This window comes from Sus scrofa, chromosome 11, assembly GCF_054392235.1.
Source record: "Sus scrofa isolate SSC_HxYL_T2T_F1_AM1 chromosome 11, Sscrofa_HxYL_maternal_Yorkshire_Landrace_v2.0, whole genome shotgun sequence".
NCBI lineage: Eukaryota > Metazoa > Chordata > Mammalia > Artiodactyla > Suidae > Sus > Sus scrofa.
This window is the reverse complement of record NC_139393.1, coordinates 23,243,787-23,255,725: the sequence shown is the minus strand read 5'-3', so window position 1 is coordinate 23,255,725 and position 11,939 is coordinate 23,243,787. Positions and strand designations below refer to the sequence as shown.

General features: G+C 47.9%; 1 long non-coding RNA gene across 2 annotated transcripts in view; it reads left to right on the top strand.

The window, feature by feature from the left end:
• The window catches only part of LOC102167197 (uncharacterized), a 153,034-nt gene that overhangs the window by 123,199 nt on the left and 17,896 nt on the right, over window positions 1-11,939 (top strand). The window contains exons 5-6 of one of the 2 annotated variants that reach the window (XR_014819541.1): window positions 4,874-4,991; window positions 6,843-7,002. This is a non-coding gene — a long non-coding RNA (uncharacterized LOC102167197). The remainder of the gene's footprint in view (window positions 1-4,873; window positions 4,992-6,842; window positions 7,003-11,939) is intronic. The other variant, XR_014819540.1, reaches the window with a different exon arrangement.

Genomic DNA, 11,939 nt, shown 5'->3' with positions numbered 1-11,939 from the left:
CCTTTGATTTTGATTTTGATTCCTGTCCTTCTGTGTTGGGAACGTGTGGCTTTCGGTTAGAAGAGAGAATTCATTCTGCGAGACTCTCTCAATTTCTCTCCTTCTCTCTCAGAAATGATTCACTTTGTTGCCCCGGAGACAAGATAAAATTCACAGCTCTCTCGTGGCAGCATTTCTTTCTTTCTTTTTTTTCCTCTCTGTGGGCAAAACTGCATGGGATTTTTTTTTTTTAACTTTCAACGTTGAGAAAATGACCATTTCTTAAATCCGATATTATGCCTTTCATCTTCTGTTTACTCAGCCTAGAGCCTCAAGGTCAGGTTACAATTAAAATCACACTAAATGGCCCTGGTTTGTTTTCCCAGTTCCAGGAATATCTTCCTAGTCTAGGCTTCACCAGGATTGTGATTTTGAAAACACATTAAAACCGATCATTTATTTATCCATCCCTGTCGTAAATGATATAAAGGGCCTTCTGCTTGAGGGCAGTGTGCTGGGTGCTGAACGCAGAGATGAACAAGGCACCGTCTTTGCCCGTTCGAGGACTGAAACGGGGTGGGGTGCTGACTGAGACCAATTTTAGTCCATGAACAGTGCCGTGAAGGGAGAGCCCGACAGGTTCTAAGGGCGCAGAGGAGGCGCCCCTAATTCAGGGCTGGGAGGAAGGGGAGAAAGGATCTAGAGCAGAGAGGGAATAATCCAGTAGCTTCCCAAGAGATGGAGTTGAATGCCAGGCAGAGACCTAAAGGACAAGTGGGACCCAGACCAGTTTGGTACCCAGAGACGTGCCCCCCTAGTTCAGTGAATGTTATATTGAGTCGAGGACTATGAGGAGCAAGCATCCTAAGATGGAAGAAAATCCACAAAGGCACGGAGGCAAGACAGAGCACAGAACATTTGAATCCTCGAGCCATAATGATGAGACGCTTAGGAAGAGCAAGGTCATCGTTAGATCCTCCCCCTAAGATGTGCGGGAGGAGACCCAAAGTCAGACAGAGGAGCAGGTCATAGCCCCAAGCCACGGCCAAGCACTGTCCTTGAGGCCCACTTGTCATCCAGACTCCCTGAAAGCAAGCTCCCAGCTGCCTACGTTTTGAGAGAGTGCTTGCATTGGGTGACAGTCAAAATCCTAGGAAAGTTGAGAGATGCCCACTGGAGAAGCTTTTGTAGTTTGCTGGTCTGACAGATGGTGACACCCCAGGGGCTGCTGCTTCGGCACATGGGGCCAAATTGCCCAAGGGCAGCAGGACAGAGACCATGTGGTGTGACAGCAGAGCCCAGCACAGAGGCCTTCCGTACACACAGGTGGGGTTCCCAGAGGAGGGACTTTAGTTTGAGCTTCGAGACAGCCACAGATGGAGTTCCCATTGTGGCTTGGTGGTAACAAACCTGACTAGCATCCATGAGGATTTGGGTTCGATCCCTGGCCTCGCTCAGTGGGTTAAGGATCCGGCGTTGCCATGAGCTGTGGTGTAGGTTGCAGACATGGCTCACATCCCACATTGCTCTGGCAGTGGTGTAGGCTGGCAGTTGTAGCTCCAATTTGACCCCTAGCCTGGGAACTTCCATGTGCCGAGAGTATGGCCCTAAAAAGAGAAAACAAAAAGACAGCCCCAGAAATCAGAATGCACTATAAGGAATAAAGTGGTTTGTGCCTATCGCATGAAATGCCGTTCAGAGCAATGCCCGTGGAAGGCGGGGGCTGCTTGAGGGTGGGACTCCCACTCTCAGCCCATGTGTCCAAGGATGCTTTGAACTCTCACCCACTGTATTTTCCCAGTGACTCTTTGCTGCCCCTGACTCCACTCCGCGGCTCATCTGCCATTAAAACTGGATCATGCTCTTGAGACATACAGCCCAGGAAGGGGCTTTGCCAACTGGAGAAAAGACACCATTGCTTCTGCTGTGAATTTCAAACTGCATTTCCCTATAAGGGTGATGAATGTTATAAGCCTGTTTAAGGAGAAAAGGTTTTATCAGGACTCTCAAACTTTTCATTTAGTTTTGTTTTTTCAACATTTTAATTTTTTGCCAGCCTAATTTTATTTCCTGCTTTCTGAGCCCAGACTTTTTTTTTTTTTTGGCTGTACCCAAGGCATGCAGAAATGCCCAGGCCAGGGACTGAACCCAAGACACGACAGTGGCCTGAGCCACAGCAGTGATGACCCTGAGTCTTTAACCATTAAGCCACCAGGGAACTCCTATTTGTTTTTCCTTTTAACATACAGAGAACCAAACGCTTTGTGAGCTGGCCATACACAGAAGAGCGTGAAGGAAGGAAGAGTATGATATGAGGATGATTCCCATCCCCAGGAAGAAGAGGAAGCAAGATGGCACTATGGGAGTTCCCACTGTGGCTCGGTGGAAATGAAGGAAGAGGGTTCAATCCCTGGCCTCGCTCTGTGGGTTAAGGATCTGGCGTTGCCGTGAGCTGTGGTGTAGGTCACCGACATGGCTCGGATCTGGGTGTTGCTGTGGCTGTGGGGTAGGCTGGGCTGCTGCAGCTCTGATTCAACCCCTAGCCTGGGAACCTCCATATGCCATGAATGCAGCCCGAAAAAAAAAAAAAAGGACACTATGTCTTCCGTCCCCTACAACCTCCCTCTACACGAAGCCAGTGGACTCAGAACTGCATTGGCTGGTTCTGGACCGAAACTGCAGACCTGGTACCACAATGGGCTCCTCCTGGCCATGGAGGAGTATGAAAGGGAACGTCACAGGCCCTGCATTCCCCTGCATGCATGGTATTTTTATTCATTTTTAGGACAAATTTTTACAAGTATGGAAACAAACAGAGCTTTCCGGACAACTGTTACTTGTTTCATTTCAGCAATACCAAACAATTCTTTTCTGCACGCATTTTGGTTAATCCGGATTTTTCTTCAACCAGTAACTTTCAGTAACTGAGGCAACCTTGAAGTGGATGAGGCCAGACTCTTCCTGTGCTGCTCTGTAACTAACTAAACCTGGGCTGGTACGTGGGGCTTTTTGGGGGGAAACGCGGAACTAGGAGGGCCATGAGGACCTCGGGGTGAAAGCCCCCACACGGAATGTTTGCCTCTGGCAGGAATGGTGAAATCTGGCAGAGCCTGTGGAGTGAGCACCCAGTGGATGGCTTCACCCGGACCATTTCTTTTAAACGAAATTTGACTGGGGATTTGGAGCGCGTTGTTACTACCCCGGGGAACTCCTGGGCGGATGTAAATAGAGCTTCGTCTTTGTTTCTAGGTAAACACCCAAAAGGTCATCACAGGTGAGGGTTTGGAGGATGTAGCAATAGTAGCTTTTTTTTTTTTTTTTTCTTCTTCTTTTGGCCACTCCCATGGCAGGTGGAAGTTCCCGGGCCAGGGATGGAACCTGTGAACCAATTGTAGCAATGCTGGATCCTTAACCCACGGTGCCACAAGGGAACTTCCAACAATAGTACTTTTTTAAAAAGAACTTAATATTAGGGGGCTTTCTACGTAACACTGCTTTCTGCACTTGAAGATGACATTTCGGGTGTTGCTCTCAACCCATGGCTCTATGACTGAGGAGGGCGTATAAAGATGGATACTTTTATACTCTATACGGGATTTAATTCTTTCTTTTTTTAAAAAATTTATTTTAGCGTATAGTTGATTTACAGTGCCATGTCAATTTCGGCTGTACAGCACAGTGACCCAGTCTCATATATATATATATATGAGAATATATATATATTCTTTTTCTCATATTATCTTCCTTCATGGTCTCTCCAAGAGATTGGATAGAGTTCCCTGTGCTGTACAGCAGGACCTCATGGCTTATCCATTCTAAATGGAATAGTTTGCATCTACTGGAATAGTTTGCATCTACCCCAAACTCCCTGACCATCCCACTTCCTCCCACCTCCCCCTTGGCAATCAGTGACTGGAAGCTTCCTGCTTTGTGGCCACCCCTTTGCCCCCCACTGCCCTCGCCTCTCCCAGGAGAGCTGCCACTGGTTTGTCTGCCTCAGTAACACTAGGTCTCAGCAAGGAGCAAAGCACTGAATGAGTCATCTGATATCTGACAACCCTTTTCTCCTTAGTACCTCGAGATTGCCTTTCATTTCTTCCTTTCTTCTTTCCCTTCCTTTCTTCTTCCTTCCTTCCTCCCTTCCTCTCTCTTTCCTTTTTTCTTTTTTCTTTCCTTTTATCTTTCGTTCTTTCTTTTCTTTCTTTCTTTCTTTCTTTCTCTCTCTCCTTCCTTCCTTCTGTCTTTTTTCTGTGCCCGTGGCATGCAAAAGTTCCCAGGCCAAGATGGATTGAACCTGCGCCACAGCTGTAACCTGAGCCATAGCAGTGACAACACCAGATCCCACTGAGCCACCAAGGAACTCCATAAAATATTTTATTACTTAATAACCACCAAGATATGCACATTTGACCTTCCCTTGATGACTTAGCGTCTTGCTTGGATAAGCATGCTGAGTGCCCATGAGCACTGTCCAGTAACAACATCCCATCTGGTCAGTTATGAGTCAAGGTCGACTGGCAGAAGAGTGTGGTTGCTAAGAGCCTAAACTCTGAAGCCGGAGACCTTGGTTCACTCCCTGCTTTACCCCCTCACTAGCTAGGTGATCATGACCATCTCTGACCTCAGTTTCTGTATCTGTAATATGGGAGAGTAGTACCCACCTCCCAAGGCTGTTATGGGGGTTAAGTGAGTTGATGTAGGTAACATGCTTTGCACAGTACCTAGTTACCTGGTTTTCCAGTTTCACAACCTCTCAGGGTTTCAGGGCTTCCCTGTGGGGTGGGGGGCAGTGAAGAACACTTCCACCGTGTCTCCAGTGAATCAGTCTTCGCCACATCCCTCCACCCTGAGCTCTGCAGCTTGGCCATCAGCTTTCCTCTTGCTCCACCTCCAGCTCTGCAAGCCCCTACGGTCCTGAAGATGCTGGAAACTGGACTGGATATCACTTGACCTCAGAGTGACCCCTGGAAATTACATTTCTGAAATAAATCCTGCCGACCAAGGAGCCAAGGGTAAGTTTGTAAACATACTCAGCTTCCTAAGAAATATCATGTTTATTTGTTTTCCTTCAATACAATTCTGAGCAATAATTTCCAAATGTAATCTCAGCACCTGCTGGGGCCTCCTGACCTACTAGGGTCAGACGAAGAAGTGAACAGTCCTGGTGTCTGATATCTCCTCCACTGGGCTAGGGCAGAGGAAGGCAATTGTTGCTGGGGCCGGAAGCCCCAATTCCTGGGCTTTAGTCCCCCTGGGAATGCTGCACAACCATTTCTGTCCAAGATCTCATTGCTGTTCTGCGGTGTAGACAGAGAAGGGGTGAGGGTGCCTGATGCAGCAGACCCCCAATCTCCACCAGCTCCCCAGTCTCGGGACGGCCCCTCCTCCCTCTCAGCTTCCACCTCTCTCTCCGGCCCCGGGAATTCACAATCAAGTGACCCTAAAAAACCTGCCTGCTTCCTCAGAACAAGGAGGATGAGGCAAAATAAATACAACAAGAATGTCTCACTTAACTGCATTCTTCCATCCTTACACCAACAAAGCACAAATTAATATCTTCATACATTATCCTGACACACCAGCTCTGGGTGGCACTTGCTAATCGTTCTCATGAATACTAAACGCAGCGACGTAATTCTGGAGAATTGAGGGTCCTGGTGATTAAGGGTTTCCTAATCATGCTTTACAGGCTTTGCTTGCAGTGCACAGGTAAGAACACCAATGGCTTATATGGTTTGGCTGGTGGGAAAAGCCAATCTTGTTCGTTAAAGGATGACAGATATCACCGACGTCCAGTCTGAGGGCAGATACACCAGAAATGTATGTGTCTGTCTGTACACCTGGCTGCATCTCTCCCAGATGTGCAATCTCAGCAGCGCAGCCTCTGTCAACCCCATCCTTATAGCAGACCGCCAAGAATGTCTAGCCCCTCTGGGTCACTGCATAACAAGGACAGGGGTCACTCTGCCAGCACTTGAGTCAGAGGGGCGCTTGCCTCCTGCTCCCAACATCACACATAGGCACGAATGCATGTCCAGAGTCGGTGGTGGGGAGAGGAGGGCAGGAAGGAGGACGGCAGGGACCTCAAGCAGAGGAAGCCCTGGACGAGCTCATCCCACGTCATCTAATAGTATCAGGGCTCCGGTTCGCAGGACAGTTTCCTAACTGACAAGGAATCTGCCGGAGGCTGAGTGATGTCTCGCCCCAGGTCACCCAGACTGAATGTAAGGGAACCGCCCAGAAGCATGGCTGTCTCAGCTCCTAGCTACGTACGGATGCTTCTTCCCCCGATGATGCGCTTCTCCAGCAGAGAACGCATCCCAGTTGGAAAAGCAGGTCCCCATCTATTACCTCATTTAAACCTCTCCCCCAAAACCTAGAAGGAAAACCGAAGGATCACTTCCTGGCTTACAAAAGGGCAAATCAGTGATTTGCCCAAGGTGACAGAAACAGCCAGTAAACAAAAGCACCTTTGGTCTTCAAATCCTTTGCCTCTCCGTCAACCTCTTGACTGTCTTTCCATCAGCCTCTGGCTCTATTCTTTTTTTTTTTTTTATATATATATATATATAAATTTTTTTTTTTCCCCCACTGTACAGCAAGGGGGTCAGGTTATCCTTACATGTATACATTACAATTACATTTTTTCCCCCAGCCTTTCTTCTGTTGCAACATGAGTATCTAGACATAGTTCTCAATGCTATTCAGCAGGATCTCCTTGTAAATCTATTCTAAGTTGTGTCTGATAAGCCCAAGCTCCCGATCCCTCCCACTCCCTCCCCCTCCCATCAGGCAGCCACAAGTCTCTTCTCCAAGTCCATGATTTTCTTTTCTGAGGAGATGTTCATTGTGCTGGGTATTAGATTCCATTCTGGCTCTATTCTTTGGTCACCTGGCAGCCGAAAGCCTCAGCCCCCAGAATCGGGATGGCCACCAGCAGGGGAGATGGACCCAGGAACCAATAGTCCACTACAGGCAACTGGTGCCGTAAGAGAGGCTGGCATGGGTCTCTGCATGTTCAAGGTGAGGAGATGCATTCTACCTGCCCAGGAGGAGGGCAGGGTGATGCTGACACGCTCTATGGTATTCTCACCCAAACAAGAGAAGCAGCTTGCACACAACATAAAAGCTGAAAGGACAAAAACAGTTTTACCTCCAGCAGTTTATTGACAGTAATGAAAATTACAAGGGTAGAAAAGGAAAAAAAAAATAGAGAAAGAGAGAGCGATCAGCTAGATTGCTGATTTTTTCTACTCCTGACACTTCAGCTGAAATCGTCCTGAGTCGTGCTTATAACTCTTGACATTCCTTGGTCCTGTAACAGGTAAAAAAAAATCCTCCACCACCAAGTTGTTTATCTAAACCCGTCCCGGAATTCGTGCCACGCTTGCCATTGTATCCTGGGCAAAAGGAAAAGAAAAGGCCAAATTTAGTAGCGGATGACAGGCGTTTCCGAGAAGCTTATGAAACCCTCTCTCCTGTTTACTCTAAATCTAAATCTCCTCCCCAAGGCCCGCCTTCCTCACGAGGCTGAGGTGTGTGCTCAACCCCATGGCTGCTGCTTCCTGCAGCTTTGAGAGCAGGAAATCAGACGTGCCTGCATCTGGGTGCCCTCTGGGATGCTGGGCAGCCCACAGCAATTTGAAAGGCTGGCAGCATCCTTTCCCTGAACCGAGTTCCCAAAACAACCAGTGAGCAGAGGAGAAAAGCAAGACAGCATGGATGTTACATGTTTACACAGCACCTGACCCTGAGTCTTCTTCAGCAGGTGCCCTCCCATGTAAGGACCAGAGACAAATGCAGACAAGGTCCCAGAGCAGCCCCGTTTCTTTTTGCCAAATGGGACTAGAGGAGAATGGCTACACCATTCTCAGCCCAGGAATAAAGATTAGAAAGCTGCCTCTAGGAGTTCCCGTAGTGGCTCAGTGGTAACAAATGTGATTAGGATCCATGAGGGAGGTGATGGCTTGATCAACGGGTTTGATCCCTGGCCTCGCTCAGTGGGTTAAGATTCAGCATTGCCGTGAGCTGTGGTGTAGATAACAGATGCGGCTCAAATCCAGCATTGCTGTGGCTGTGGTGTAGGCCAGCAGCTGCAGCTCCAATTCCACCCCAGCCTGGGAACTTCCATATGCCGTGGGTGTGGCCCTAAAAAGCAAAATAAAATAAAATAACATTACATGACATAAAATAGAAAACTGCCTCCAGATCATTACTGCTTGATATTAATATATGTTTTAAAATTTAATTTTATTGCAGTATAGTTGACTCACAATGTTGTATTAGGTTCAGATGTGCTAAAACTAATTAATATTAATATTAGGTGTACTAAAACGAATTAATATTAATATCAGAGTATGACTGATTCGTGAATCAGTCATACTCTGATATTAATTTCAAACATGAGGGCCAGTAATCTTTTGGGTCCTCACCTATTAAGAAAGTAATATTTTTCTTATGGCACTCAAAAATCCTTTGTAGGTTGAAGTCTTGTTAAAGATTTGGCTTTGGGGGGAAATTATTCTTTGGTAATATTTGCTGAGCTGGGACCCAGGCACCACCAATTTCTCCCCCACTCCCTAGAAGGGACTCACTCCCTTTTTCTCACCCTCTTACTGGCCTCCCCAGAGTTACACCCACACAGACCAGCAATCCGTTTCCATCTGGTCAACCCCCAAGAGCTATTTTGGGTTTGGCCTGCTTTTAATCTGCTTTTTCTGCCAGGGCAGGCTCAGCCCCTCTCCGGGGACTCATCTCTAAGGAAACTTTTGAAAAATACAGGCTTCCCCTAGGGCAGGAGTCAGTGCCCACTGCAGGGCTCCCAAGAGATGCTAAGTACAGCTCTCAGCCTCTGGGGAGAGACAGGAAAGGAAAGCTGGCCTCTTCAGCCTCACCTCTCGCTGCTCTCTGCTCCCTCCCCGCTCTGCCCCCAGCCTTTGGCCCAACCCTGCAATATCCCAAGTTCAGGAAGCTATAGTTGATCTTTTGCTGTAAGGCACCTGCCTTTGTCCAATTTCCGTGGTCCTTCCGGCCCCATCCTCATCTCCAAGATGGCGCGCGCGTTCCTCCTCCGTAGACTCCGCCCCCGAAGACTCCGCCCCCGCAGGCCCCGCCCCCAGCACGCTGAGCTGGCCTCTCTGCTTGCGGTCCTCCACCCCCTCCTGTGAGACTGAACCCCTTGAAGGTAATCATGGTGCTTTGTTAACCTCTGCAGCCGAAGTGGCAGGCACGTGGTCAAGGCCCTGTGTGTGTCTGCTGAACTGAACTGAATTGAGCTAGGTCACAAAAAATGCTGACAGGGCACGAGGAGAGGTAGGGAGGGAGACTGGAGGAAAAGGAAAAGTAGCCCTGGGCGGAAAGGGAGAGGGCACCTCCAGACACCATCTCAGCGCTCATGCTTGACACTGGGTACGGACAAACCCAAGCTGAGGATGAATCAGATGGAAATGATGATGGGCATCTCTCACCTTGGCTGCCCAGCGATGCGGTTCCCAGGTCCAGTGCCTCCAAGGGATCAAGGGAGGTAGCATCCACGTGAGCAAGTGGGCCAGGTGTTAAACAGCCAGAGGGGTGGAACCATGGAAACAGTGTAAAGAGAGCCCCCTAGGACCAAACATTAAAAGCTGCCCGAAGGTATTATTTTTAACACTATCCTAACTACATAGAACCATGATAAAATGTTGCTTCTATGGAAATTGTATTTCAAGTTCTAACTCTGAAGGTCAAGTATGTCCTGGCCCATCCTATCTTTGGTGATGACAGCATCCACGGTCTCAAAGTCAGAAGGATGAATCTCCATCAGGGAGGCAAGGAGAAGACTCCTGGGCACAGGAAGCTTGTATTCAAGCCACAACTCCATAATTATCTCTCTACTTCCCCTCACACTGGACACTCCATATACGCCAAAATATCCACAGGAGCCCCAGTACCCCCAGTCTTTGCCCACCGTGTGTCATTCTCTGCTCTTTGCTTCACCTTCTTCTGGCTCCTCCTTTTCGTCCTTGGGGGCTTTGCTTTCCTGGACCCCTCCCCAGCTCGGTTAACTGAGAAAATGAAATCAGTGAAAGAAGTGATTTGTGAACCCAAGTGGATAAAGCAACTCTTCCAGCTAAATTGCTGGTCAGGTATTCTCAAATGGTCACATCTGTCAAGGGGCAGAGACAAGTCTTGACTCTGAAATCCCCCATACCTATAATGTTCAAGACGTATTTCTTCTTCACAACAACCTCCATGGTTATTGATGTGAGGTACCTCTTTCACAAAAAAGAAGTAAGCAGAAGATCAGAGCTATGGAACAACTTGCCCAACATGACACAGCCATTAAATAGCTGAGCCCCAAACTCCATCCCATGTCCACGGACTATAACGCCTGTTCTTGGCTAGCACACCAGGCCACTTGGAGGTGGTAAGCTCATTGATAGCTGAGGTTAAGTGCGGGGCTTTGGAGATCCAGGCTCACATGCCAAATGAGCCCTTAGAAGATGTCCACTCCCAGATCAGATCCGGGGTCACAGCTGCTATGATGGGGCCAGATAGTCTTTAACCTCAGGTAGACGCTTCACGTCACTAGACTGGGATTCTTGAGAGCACTGTGTATTACTTCCCCCTGCTGCTACCCACCTGCCTCCCCCCCTTCCCATTCACACCGAGCACACCTTTAAAACTATCCAAGGACAACCACAAGTTGCGTGCCTAGATCATCCCAATGGAGATATTAGGGAAATATTTGAAATCATATTTTGGTAAATAAAAGTAGGAGTGAAAGAGAAAGAGAAATACACAGAAACAGAAAGAGGAAGAAGAGTTACACACAACAGGCTCTTAAAATGTACTATTCGGTATAATAATGACGCACATCGCCCAAGAAGAGAGCAGGCTGGAGGGAGCTTGCTGGCATCTATGTACCTTATAAAACTATCAATTAACGCAGTCCTTAAAGTCACATAATATTCAGTGACAAGTAGATTAACTACAATAGTGTGTGTCAACTACTGCATATTCTGTTCTATTTTAACGCTGAAACTTAAGATGATTCAGGCTAACCATGGCATTTTCCAAACGGATTTAAAATCAAGTCTTCACACAGACAAAAAGAGGGAGAATCAACTAGGCTGCAACTCAGAATGGCAGCAGGCTTTATGAGATTCCACCTCAGGGTTTATAAAACCCTGACGCAGCTGCGTGGAAAGGACCCAGGGCTGTTCTCGCTGACTGATGTGGTCTTTGAGAACATGCCAGCCAGGCTCACGGAGAGAGAAACCAGACCTTTTATAGCACTCGGCAGTTCTGCACAGCAACACATGAAACGGACAAGGGCTGTCTTGTTGAATTTGCAAATGTGAATTTTACCACACTTGGGAAAACTGTGCTGGGTACAGTGTATGCCACTTACCAGTTCATCAAGTTGTCCTGGAGAAGAAGCAATTTTATGTCCACCCAATATCAGGCAGAAGGCTCATTGAAGCAAGGAGCATTGATGCCACCTTGGGCCGTGTTTTCATGGAGGCGATGGCACTGCAGCAGTGGGCAAGAGAGGGATTATCTCTACCAACCTGTCACAAAGACATAACCTGTAAGCTGTGGGTTTCCAATACGCTACCCATCACTCAAAACAAGAAGACTTTGTAAGAGAAATGTTTACCAGGGAGCCATGGCCCCAGAAAGAAATGTCTCTCTCTCTCTCTCTCTTTTTTTCTCTAAAGGCTGCACCCATGGCACATGGAAGTTCCTGGGCCAGGGATTGAATCCAAGCCACAGGTGTGGTGTAGCCACAGCAACTCCGGATCCTTTAACTCACTGCACCAAGCCAGGGATTGAACCTGTACCTCTGCAGAGAACTGGGCCACTGCAGTCAGATTGTTAACCCACTGTGTCACAGTAGAAACTCCAAGAAATGTCTTAAATGAAACTTTATGCCTTTTAGCTTTGCCCTTTGAGAGTCTCCAAATCCTCCATCACTG